General features: G+C 45.1%; 1 protein-coding gene across 5 annotated transcripts in view; it reads right to left on the reverse strand.

The window, feature by feature from the left end:
• Positions 1–12,388, reverse strand: part of LOC133495178 (retinoic acid receptor alpha) — a 236,277-nt gene that overhangs the window by 179,970 nt on the left and 43,919 nt on the right. The window contains exons 1-2 of one of the 5 annotated variants that reach the window (XM_061809507.1): positions 9,127–9,187; positions 4,551–4,681 (exon numbers count right to left, since the gene is read on the reverse strand). The exons of 2 other annotated variants lie outside the window; for them this stretch is intronic. The gene's annotated coding sequence lies outside the window, so the exon portion shown is untranslated. Of the gene's footprint in view, positions 1–4,504; positions 4,682–9,126; positions 9,214–12,388 lie in introns of those variants that run through there. 2 more of the 5 variants (XM_061809506.1, XM_061809508.1) reach the window with 2 other exon arrangements.

Consider the following 12,388-nt stretch of genomic DNA (forward strand, 5'->3'; position numbering starts at 1 on the left):
TCAGCGCAAGTCACTAATGCTCCCCGTCCAGGATGTTTCTTGGTTTCGGTCAAGAATTTTCATTTCAGTGCATCACAACTTCAAACCATAAATTATCGCAGACTTCTATTCCTGTCCGACCGACGTGTTCATTCATATACCTCCAACAGTGGTTGGGTAACTGCCCAAACTGCGACGTCAGTGCGAACATAATTGCCGCTTTGTAACAAAACTGACCACTAAAAATGTTCTCTTCAGTCATTTGACCGTATTAATTCTCATATCTTGAGATTCAAAACGTTAGAAATTGGATATTGCCGACAAACCTGTCAATCACTCGTACAGTAATAGCCAATCAGAGAGCCGCTTAACGCCTGGCTTGACACGCCCCTCTTGCTGAATTGTCCCACAAGCAATGCTGGTTGCCAGTAGCGTGCGCTTGGAAAAGTTAATGTTACGAAGAAAATGGGTAACATGCAATTCTGATGAAAGCTATCCTGCTAGGTTACAAGGGGCCCGCTTGATTCATTTTCCAAAGACTAAAACGCAGTTGATGAAGTGTCTACGATGGATTAAGGCTCGCGGAAGAGCACCCGTACAACTAAACGTGGAGAATATCAACAAACACGAGCGTGTATGTTCGAAGGTAAGTGAGTATTTTGTATAAATGTGCGATGTCATGCAAGAGAAATGTCTATTTGCCCATTTGTATCACATCGGACTTTTAAGACTGAGCACTGGCTTCGAATCCAAGCCAAGTCAGATGAAGACACCAACTCACTTATAAAGACTACAACGATATTAATCGTGATCTTTCCAAGGAAAAACTACTCACTCTGCTTTACAGGCGCAGTACGATTCCACTATTTGATCCTGTTGGATTTCAATATGAAGTTTGTGAGTCTGACGCATTTGGCAAAAAAAAAAAAAAAAAAAAACATACCCCAATATTATATGGAATATGCGATAGAGAATCCAGTTCAAACCTGTTATGTTCAGTTGGCATTTTGGGAGATTGTGGGGGCACGGCAACTGTTGCCAATGGCGGGTGGAGCTGAAGATCGCAAATCAGAGAGGTCCATTCATGGAGTGCATTTTTACATTTCCACGATGTTATTATATATATATATATATATATATATATATATATATATTATCTGCAATACGCGAAAGAGAATCGACTTCAAACATACTCTGTTCAATCGCCATTTTGGAAACTTGTGGGACATGGCTAAGTGGGCGGCGCTTAAGATCGCCATCGGAAAGTTCCGTTCAAGTTAGGACCTCAGAAACGCTCTTTGGGAATGCAGGCCGAGAATAAAATTCCAAAAAATAATAATCGTGCGAAACCTGGTTAGATTCTTCTAAATATAACGAAAAGGATGAGCGATACCGAGCCGATCCCATGCGGAACATCAATCAAAAATAATAAGGCATTCCTTGGAAAGACACGACGTTCTTTTGAGCGTCCGCCGAGATAACCCCGCCGGCCTCGGACCGCGCCGAAGACTTGAGGCGCATATCAAGCGTACGTCGAGGTGAGGGGAGGCGCCCTGCCGCTTTAAGGCCACGTTCTCCTACCGGCCTGACCCAATTGCACTCTCGCTCGGTCGGTGCACTCTGACACGTAAAAGATTATTTAATACCATCAAAGCCATAAAAAGAAGAACGGGAGGGAGAGTTGAAAGGGGAGGAGCGTTAACCCCCTCGCGTGGGGCCGGCGAGGTGCGTGGATTGCGGTGCCAGCGAAAAATACATAAATTACAAACAAAAAAAACAAAAAAAAGAGAGAGAGAGAGAGAGAGAGAATCAGTATGCACGAGTCGGCCTGCCTGAGTGCCGCCGGCCAACATGAGTCGAGCTCTCACATCTCAACATCACAGACTCGAATCCCCTTCCAAAAAAAAAAAAAAAAAAAAAAAATCAGACTGGGCTGCAGCTACATTCTCCTGGTATCAGCTCCCGCCCTTCTTCTTCTCTCGCTTTTCCCACACTCACCCCGAGTCCCCGAGGCACTGACGACGTCATCGGGCGCCGCAGCCAAACCGCTGTAATATAGCAATTTATTTTCAAATGACTCCCAACAAAGTCGGGGCCCTGTTTGGTTTTCGAGCGGGGCTGCCTTATTAGCGCGAGGTCGCGCCGCGCGGTTCCGATGATGGAAACGTCTAACTTATCTTTCAGACTTGCTGAGTTTCTTTACGTGACATTTTATGCCTTGTTTACATCGCATGGCACATCGAGTCCATGGCTCTACTTGCTATTGTCACTTTTTTATTGGCTTTTAATACACAGTAATAACATACATAATAACGTATAACAAGCATTGCTGTTACTTAGTTTTATTTTTCTACTATGGCCCTTTTTTTTGCTGATCTCAATAAAACATGTATGCTTACCACAAATGAATTATTCTGGATTTAGAGAGCTCAAACGCAAAATTTTTAGTAGATTCTGTATTTTTTTTTTTTTTTATTTACGGCTTCCAGATTAAATCTAATTTACAAATTTTGATTGGGTGGATTACATGTAAATTTAAGTAAGGCAGATAAAAGGATCATTTAGAAAGTCTTTCGAAGAGGTATTTAATGCACTTTCATCACAAAAATAGACAACTCCAAGAATTTTTTTTTCCCCCAAAACCAGACAAGTCCAAAATTTTCATGTCTATAAAAATTGCACTGAAACTATTATGCTTTGTGAATAAAAATTAATAAAACATGAGTGCACTGGAACTTCTTTTTTCGGCTTGTCCCGTTAGGGGTCGCCACAGCGTGTTATCTCACTACAGTCTCTTAAAGAAAACCACCCATCCATCCATTTTCTTAGCCGCTCATCCTCACAAGGGTCACGTGGAGTGCTGGAGCCTATCCCAGCTGTCAACGGGCAGGAAACGGGGTACACCCTGAACTGGTCGCCAGCCAATCGCAGGTAACATCAAGACAAACAGCCGCACTCACAATCACACCTAAGGGCAATTTAGAGCGTCCAAATATTGTTTCGTGTTTTGGGGATGCGGGAGGAAAACGACGCACAGTGGATCAGGTGGAAAGCGTTGGCCTCACAGTTCTGAGGTCCCGGGTTCAATCCCGGACCCGCCTGTGTGGCGTTTGCTTGTTCTCCCCGTGCCTGCGTGGGTTTTCTCCGGGCACTCCGGTTTCTTCCCACATCCCCAAAAAAATTAAACATTCATTGGTCACTCTAAATCACAGGTGTCAAACTCAAGGCCTGGGGGCCAGATCCGGCCCGTCGCATGATTTTATGTGGCCATGATTTTTTTTTTTTTTTGTTCAAATCTATACCAAAAGTTAAAATCATCAAAAATGATATTACAAGCATATTTGTGTTACCAAAACAACAATAGTTGGAAAAAACCCCTTACCCTTGATTTCTGATGTGTAAATATGATGAGGCCGTTAAAGATTTTTACCGTTTCACAGCCATGACGCCCCTTTGACAGAAACCGCAAGGATAAAGTGGCCCATGACAAAAATGAGTTTGACACCAAAATGCTCTAAATTGGCCCTAGGTGTGATTGCGAGTGCGACTGTTGTCTGTCTCCACGCGCCCTGCGATTGGCTGACCACAAATTGGACGGAGGAAACCCGAGCGCCCGGACAAACGCCACGCAGGCACGGGGAGAAAATGCAAACTCCACACAGGCGGGTCCGGGATTGAATCCGGGACCTCAGAACTGTGAGGCCACCTCTTAAAGGAACCCTTCATCCAAACCATTCCTTTTGAAATCTTGATCGCTGCTATCCTCAAGAACCTCTCGACCCAACTGATTGCAACAAACACCGACGAGCGCTTCCTTGTAGACCTGATCGCGAACATTTCACCGATAGGTTTCATGCAACATCTCTTGGACCGTTTCCCACAAATACCCGCCAGCAATGCGGTTGAAAGCACACAACTGACTCTGTATTAGCAGCGATGTAACGAGAAATACGAACGGGTGCAGACGTGTCGGAACCCGGTGATGAGTGATGAGTTCATATGACGTAAGTGCAGTGAGGCACTTATTTGTGTCATTTATTTTTGCAGGATTAGGAAATGTAACATCAAAGATATGCCGAGTAGGCGTCGCTCTACTGCTGTATAAATGCCGCTTTTGTGCTCAAACCCGTAATTTACTTCTATGGATTCTCTTCCGTTATTGTATGTGAAGAGCGCTTTATTCGCATGTTCAAAGCAACGTGACATTCGCGGTTCCCCGCGCTCTTCCTTTAAAGTTACCGTAACTGCTACCTTACTCTAAAACAGCGATGCCGAGAACCAAGACGCTCTTTGCGTGCGCACGGAGCAGTTTTTTTGCTGATTTATTTAAACTCCTCTTAAAAGCCGACATCGGCAAATTAGAAACACGCGCACATCAAAAGAAACTTCGCCGGCGCACGTTGTTTTGCATTTTTAAAGATAGGGAGCAGCGAGGCTTTCGCTGGAAACAAAAGAGCGACCAAAATAGCGCATTTTGACAGCGTGGGGTGGGGGTGGGGGGGGGGGGAGTTTGGGAGATGTTTACCATTAAACAAGCTCCGGGTGACATCTCTGTAGGGAGCGCGTCTCACCTGTCAGTGCCGGGTCTGTTTGTGCCGCATCGCCAGAGCTTTGGGCTTGTCAAAAGCGGGCGAGCAGGGGTTTGCTGTGGTGAGCAGACGTGTCGACCACCGCAGGCCAAATTAAACCAAACCACCTGTCACTGGGAGAGAGAGGGAGAGAAAGCAGAAAAAGAGAGAGAGAGGGCTTTCCCCACACAAACTTTCAGCCAATGCTTCCTGTTTTACGCTAACTAGCTTGCGTAAAACAGGACAAAGTCATGAAATGTCATCGCCTTTCCATCTGGGAGATTTGTGCCAAGCCAGATTTAAGACACAAGATAAACAACAACAACAACAACAAAAGAAGTGACATCAGGGAGTTACACTGAAACACTGTCCGGCAGTGGAGAGAAACATGGCAAGGCAGCAGGAAGACATGAGCAGGCGCTCCGAGTCCGACAAAGACGCCGCCCTGATGACACATTCGGTCCGACGCGATAACCGAGGCGGGCGAGCGAGGCTCGGATCCCGCGGAGACCAACGACTTCACGCTAATGCGTGTCACAGAGACACAAATGAATTAAGTCCATTTATTTCCCGAATAAAGTTACAAAGAACAGCCAGGACTGCTCCACGGTTCGAGGCCGGCGGTCGCCATCTCGCTCTGCAGACCTATCAAATATTTAGCGCTTCTGTTTGATGGGCCGATAAACCCCAAAAAAGAAATCTCGCGAGCATCGGTCATGGATATAAACTTTTGCAGAATTAGGTTAATTTTGTACATAAATTGGTGAATTCTTGCATTTCCAAAATCAGTGCTTGCAAGAAATCAAAAATTCAAACACGCCATCTTGCTCGAATTACTAAATATGCCATCGTTCAAGTTATTATAGTAAGTCAGCTCCTACTGCACTGAAGCATTACAGTGATCATTTTTTTTTTAAAAAAAAAGGTAGACTTAAATGTATCATCTATTTTCCGTTATTGTCTACAAAACTTCCAAACGTTTCAATCTTGAGGCGACTTAATTCCACAAAGTTCCCGCAGAGTGAAGGAAGAGTTTTGACTTTTACGACAATTCCCAACATTTTACCCTTCAAGGGCACTACCAGATTTGTCCTCGAGCTGTTTTCCAGCCATCCATTTTCCAAGCCGCTTATCCTCACAAGGGCTGCGGGAGTGAAAGAGCCGTTTGTTGGTTGGTTTTAATGGTATTAATTGGTTAATATGTGACAACGTGGGGACAGACTAATATCTGTTTGTGGGGAAAAAATAAAAAATTATCCATCTTTGGACAAACGAGGTTTCAGCCCGACAACGGGAATATATATGATGGTGTTGGTGCCGAAATGATTTCATTATTTTTATGTAAACTTTGTGTGACTATCTAAGCCACTTATCCTCACAAAGGTCGCGGGAGTGCTGGAGCCTATCCCGGCTGTCAACAGGCAGGGTACACCCTGAACTGGATGCCAGCCAATATATATGTATCGATTGATCCATTTTCTTAGCCGCTTATCCTCACGAGGGACGCGGAAGTGCTGGAGCCTATCCCAGCCAATCGCAGGTAACATCAAGACAAACAGCCGCACTCACAATCACACCTTGGGGGCAATTTAGAGCGTCCGATTAATGTTGACTGTTTTTGGGATGTGGGAGGAAAAATGGAGTGCCCGGAGAAAAGCCACGCAGGCACGGGGGAGAACATGCAAATTCCACACAGCCGGGGCCGGGATTGAACCCGGAACGTCAGAACTGTAAGGCCAATGCTTTACCAGCTGACTGTCTCTCTCTCTCTCTCTCTCTCTCTCTCTCCTCTCTCTCTCCTCTCTCCTCTCTCTCTCTCTCTCTCTCTCTCTCCTCTCTCTCTCTCTCTCTCTCTCTCTCTCTCTCTCTCTCTCTCTCTCTCTCTCTCTCTCTCTCTCTATCTCTCTCTCTCTCTCTCTCTCTCTCTCTCTCTCTCTCTCTCTCTCTCTCTCTCTCTATATATATATATATCACAAAGTACACAAAACATTTTTTTGAATATTGAGCCTAATGAGGACACCTCTTTAAAAATGGATTGATGGATGGAGGTAAACAATATTCATTTCATTTACAGTAAGCCCGATCCCTTCACGGTTCCGTCAATGGCGCAACGCGTCACGACGAATGACACCGGAAAGTGGGAAAACCCTCAAAGACACTAAACTTGCCAAACTATCACAAGCTGCCAACCACCGTCTCGTCTGTATGTCACGGTCTGCAAGGGGGTGTGCATATTTGCAAAGAGGAAGTAACCTGAGGTGTCATTTAGTGTGTAGTATGAAGCTTACAATGCAATGACTCAAATGTTACAGGCACACACGGTCTGAAGTGAGGTGCGTAAACACAACAGAAAGCCGTCGTTACGGCCTTAAATTGAATTTAATAAGATCCCCAGAGACTATAATCGCCACTTTTTACAAGACGGAATTTTACCAGATAACACCGCGGGCATGAGATCCCGCGGGGGGGGGGGGGGGGGGGGGTATGCGCCGCAAAGACGAAAAACAGCCCTGACATTTAATTTACCGCCACGCTGACGCATTGGCAGGGTAAATCCGGGGTGTTAACAAATTGCCTCTAATTGGGATTTAGAGCAGAGTTACTGATGAAATCGGAGTTTACGCGGCTAACTTGTGTGCGGTTCAATTCTCACTAGCGCCAGCGTGAACTGCTGTCTGTGCGGACGCACTAATACTTTGTCTGTACTCGTAAGACACTCCGATACTACTTTACCAGCCTTTCACATACAATACTATTCTGTCCTCCCTTCTTCAATTCTTCAAAAGAGGCTATGTGTGCTTGCTTCAAGTAATTTATTCACACTCCTAGTTGAGGTTTAAATTAAAACTAACAGAATAAAGAGAATTCCACGTCGTATAATAAAGAAAAATAAAGCTTTTTTTTTCCTTGCAAAACTCCACCATCAATACACTAAGATCAGGCAAATAGCATCGATGTCCCAGTACAGCGGAACCTCAATAAAACACATCTCGGATACAATGGACCGTCCCAAAATAGTTTACGTTTGTGACTCAAAATTCCACTGACAAAGTCTGTTAGCGCCAGAATTGTGCACTGTTGGCGCTGTGACGCAACGCAGGCTGAGAATGAGACCGACCGAGGCCGCAGATAAACAATATTACTAGATCCAAATCCCAAGGATCTGTGCCTACATGATGATGATGATGACCTAATGTGAGGCAGACGCTCTAACCAATCCTCCACTGTGCTGCCACTTTTTTTTTTTTTTTTAATATTAGTTTACAATAACTTTGTACTGTACTGGGCACTTTAGGCCATGAAAAAAAATTACAAAGAAACAAATTAGTGTGATTTAATTGATTTTTCGCCCCATTTTTCCACTTGAACAATGTAGAGTATTTCTATGTCCATGACTGATTGGCGCAAAGCTCCTCAACCTTTTGCATCACAAATGCGGCAACGCATAGATCACAGGTGTCAAACATAAGGCCCGGGGGCCAGATCTGGCCTGCCACATGATTTTATGTGGCCCGCAGATGCATATCATGTGTGCCGACGCTTTTTTTTTTTTGTTCTAATCTGTACCAAAACTTCAAATCGTCATATCATAAATGACAACATTGAGCTATCGCAAGCATTTTTGTATACAACAACGATTGGGGAAAAACCCATGAAAACTAGTTCATAAATTTCACGTGTAAATACGATGAGGCGGTTACATTTTTTTTTAATCGTTTCGCAGCCATAACGGTCCTTTGAGGGAAACCGCAAGTACAATGTGGCCGGCGACAAAAAACGAGTTTGACACCCCTGTCGTAGATGGATTCATCATCATAGTCACGGGTGAGCTGGCTTTAGGCGAAGGGGCATCTTAACCCTTGGCATATATAGAATTAAAAATAATAATGATACGTACGGGTAATTTAACTCTTCAATGACTCTAATACCCATGTTTCTGGAACGTGAGGAAGTACCTTGGTTCGAACCCCACCTCAAAACTGCAAAGCAGTCTTGCTCAGCACTTGTGCAAAGTGTTGCCCGTACTGTTTTTTTTTTTTTTTAAATCGTTATTCTTATTATTTCCCAATTAAATAAAAGAATATTATGAGATACATAATGTTTTGCCTCTGTATCCAGACTTTACGGATGTTGGATAAACAACTCTTCAAGCCCCCTCACGACCAAAACGTTACTCCTCATATTCCAGTCCTTGTTGAGACAAATGTTATGTGAATAGGCTTTTTTTTTTTTTAAATGATTTCATAACGTTTTGTTTTTGTCGGCACAAAGTTGAAGACAACGGTCGGCGCACGAATACTGTACACACACACACACGCACGTGCGAATACATAACATGCGTCCTCTTATCTTTTCCACGCTATCGACGCCAGTCACGCCGCACAATTATTATTCGCACAAAGTCAGACGGTGAACGTAATTTTTTTTTTTTTTTTTTTTAGGAATTAAAAAAAAAAAAAACAAAAAACTCGTCAAATCACCGAGTGTCAATCCGCCGGGTGAGGTCGGTCCCCAGTAACGGCTGCGCGCGTGTTGTCTAATGTTGACAAGCTGTCAAGAGGAGAAAGTACTGTACTACCTGGGACCTGTTGGCTCCTCCTCGTCCCGGTCCCTTCCGGGGCTGCTCGGTGGAAGTTCAGTCACGCAGTTTTGCCCCCCCTCTCACCCCCCCACCACCGCCCCTCCTCCTCCCCCCCCCTTGCCGCTCGTCTCCTTCAAACTTTCCCGGCCGGGGGTCTTATCCTCCCCCGGGTGCCTTAGTTGGGTCCTCGGGGCGTTCAGACTAATGACGGCCAGGTCGAGCTCTCCCGGTCTCGGCGGCGAGCCGCGTTTGCGGAGCGGGGCGAGTTTGGAGCGGCACTCTGGTTGGCAACCGTCGGAGACTCGCTCCGGCTCGGAAAGCCAACCCCGGCGCTGAGCCCGCCCCTTTCCTCTCATGAGGGCCAGTGGTGGAGTGGACGTCCTGCTCCTCTTTGCAACTCTCCACATGTGCACTACGCTATGCACGGATAATAATACAGTAATTACACCCCCCCCCCAAGAAAAAAAAATATTCACATATAAAACGCATTTTAAGAGTGCCCGGGTGTCCCCATAAAATGCCTGTGCATGCGTTTGGTCAAACTTCCCCCAAGGAGTTGATATATGACATTTATAAAGATGTATGACATTTTTACATGCCATATTTCATATTATGGTGTTATTTAGCTAGTTTTAGGGGCGGAGCTGTTTCATACTGTATTGCAATCTGGCTTCCTCTCGCATTCCAAAAAAAAAATGCCCCCACACCAAGAAATGCGGCAAAAATTTCAATCGCCGTCGCGTATGTGACACATGATTTTTTTTGCATGCAAAAAATAAATTTTTATGTTTGTTTTTTTCCATTATAGTCGTCATGAAAAAAAAAAGTGAATAAAGGCAAGCGTTTGGAGATTTCCGCGGGCAATGATCACCCAATTCATGGACTGCATTTTTCCCCAATTGTGTTGTAGAACTCGTGCACGTGACGTCACCATTTTCACGGCGCCATATTGCCGGTCAAACAGCGCTACAAGACATTTTTCCGTGTCGTCTCCGACCGACTTAGCATTGAGCAATGCTTAGCTTGACCGGCAATGTGGCGAGGTAAACAAAAGTCACGTGATTTTACGACACAGCTGCACGACCTCTATAGGTAGGACGCGCCCCGCTGCAACATGATTTGCTCCTGCAAGCTACGCCTATGTAGCAACAGAGACTCTCCACGCTTTGCTTTTTCGCCACAACGATTGCAACAATAAATAAGTACCGTTTTTCCTCAAAATAAATGCTAACTAACAACATGTTATCTCATTGCTCTAATTTCATGCATGATGGGTGGCCAGGCACTCCAAAGGCCCAATTATTTGTACACAAACATTTTAAAGTCAATTTTCCATAATATGTCCCATTTCACATTCCCACAATCATATTAGGTTATGAGTCAATAGGCCGGGGGTGATTGCGCAACTGCGCGCAGCTAGCAAAATGTAAACACTGCAGTGCAGCTTTTATGCATGTTACACTGTGCCCCACGTTAGCAAGCATAAAATGTCTGGGGGGGGGGTTAATTATTATCACTGTTAATCATAAACCAGAGAGAATAAGTCATACTGTACCGTCTCGTGCTTAAACCAGGGATGGGAAACCAGTATTAACTGTACAGCGCAGGCAATATTTTAAATCATGGAAATTGACTTTTTAATGCTTGTATACAAATAAGTTCTTCCTCCACAGCGCCTTGCCCACCCATCAACTGGGAAACAAACCAGCAAACTCAATCTTTTGTTGTCGGCCCCGTGCGGACAAAACACAAATCCCAAATGCACGACACCAGTCATATGATATCCAAAATTAAAGTCCTTTGTTCGCTAAAAGTTGGTCAATATCGACTGTGGCTGAAAGTCGGAGCGAACAGGAAAGGGAACAAAAGCAGGGAGCAGAGTCTCGGCCTGCCGTGCCATTCTGAAAACAAATAAATCCTCTGAGGAACTGTCATAAAAAAAAAAAAACCACAAATGCTCACAATAAATAACCATCAACGTTGAATCATATTTTTTCAACTCAAACAAGGGAATCAAGTGAGCTGTTCGACAAATTCCCAAAGCCACCCCCCCACCCTTTTTTTTGTCACCTCTGTGGCTCCAAAAGCCCAAAAAAATCCTCACCGTGGAACATTCTGGCTGCATTCGAATACGCGGGATATTTTTTCGCGTTAAATTTTAAACGTCCCTCGTCCGTTGCGTGACTGCTCCCCCGTGTCCTGCCGAGAGTGCCGCGGAAGCCGAAAATATCCCCCATCGCAGATCGCGCGGTGTGAGTTTGTCGCAACTTGCCTTTTGCGTTCCTCCCGATATTACTAAGCTTACATTGTTTTTGTGTCGACGGCAACAAGATCCTAATCGTGTATCACGCGGTCTTAAAAACCCATTCCTCAACTACAAGTTGCAGTTTTTTTTAGAAACTGTAAATAAATGATTGTGCTTCTAAATACGGCACATCATCGTGATGACATCGCAGCAATCGGATGGAGCATTTTTGGCTCCAGATATACAGGCCTGCTCGCTCATCCCTAGCGCAGTGTCAATATGTCCACATGAGGAGCGCGACCGACAGTGTACCCGTTGTTTCCTTATTCTGTTGGTGGCACGGTGGAGCAGCTGGAAAGTCTTGGCCTCGCAGTTCTGAGGTCCCGGGTTCAATCCCGGACCCGCCTGTGTGGAGTTTGCATGTTCTCCCCCGTCCCTGTGTGGGTTTTCTCCGGGCACTCCGGTTGCCTCGCACATCCCAAAAACATGCAACATTAATTGGCCACTCTAAATTGCCCCAAGGTGTGATTGCGAGTGCGGATGTTTGTCTTGATGTGCCCTGCGATTGGCTGGCAACCAGTTAAGGGTGTACCCCGCCTCCTACCCATTGACAGCTGGAATAGGCTCCAGGACTCCCTTGCGAGGATAAGCGGCTCAGAAAATGGAAGGATGGAACTCCTTTGTATTACCTTCTATAAAAGACGAGAAGACAAGGTAGCAAGCTGGCATCTTGCCCATTTAATGCCTTGCTCAGGGACACATCTATTTAGAAAGGAAATTGTCCAATCATTATCACCAGATTTATGTATGTATGAATTTACTTAACCATCCATCCAGCCATTCATTTTCTTAGCCGCTTATCCTCATAAGGGTCGGGGGGGAGTGCTGGAGCCTATCCCAGCTGTCAACAGAAAGGAGGCGGGGTGCACCCTGAACTGGTCGCCAGCCAATCGCAGGGCACATCGAGACAAACAGCTGCAGTCGCAATCACACCTAGGGGCAATTTTAGTGTGT

The sequence above is a fragment of the Syngnathoides biaculeatus genome, chromosome 22, assembly GCF_019802595.1.
Source record: "Syngnathoides biaculeatus isolate LvHL_M chromosome 22, ASM1980259v1, whole genome shotgun sequence".
Lineage (NCBI taxonomy): Eukaryota > Metazoa > Chordata > Actinopteri > Syngnathiformes > Syngnathidae > Syngnathoides > Syngnathoides biaculeatus.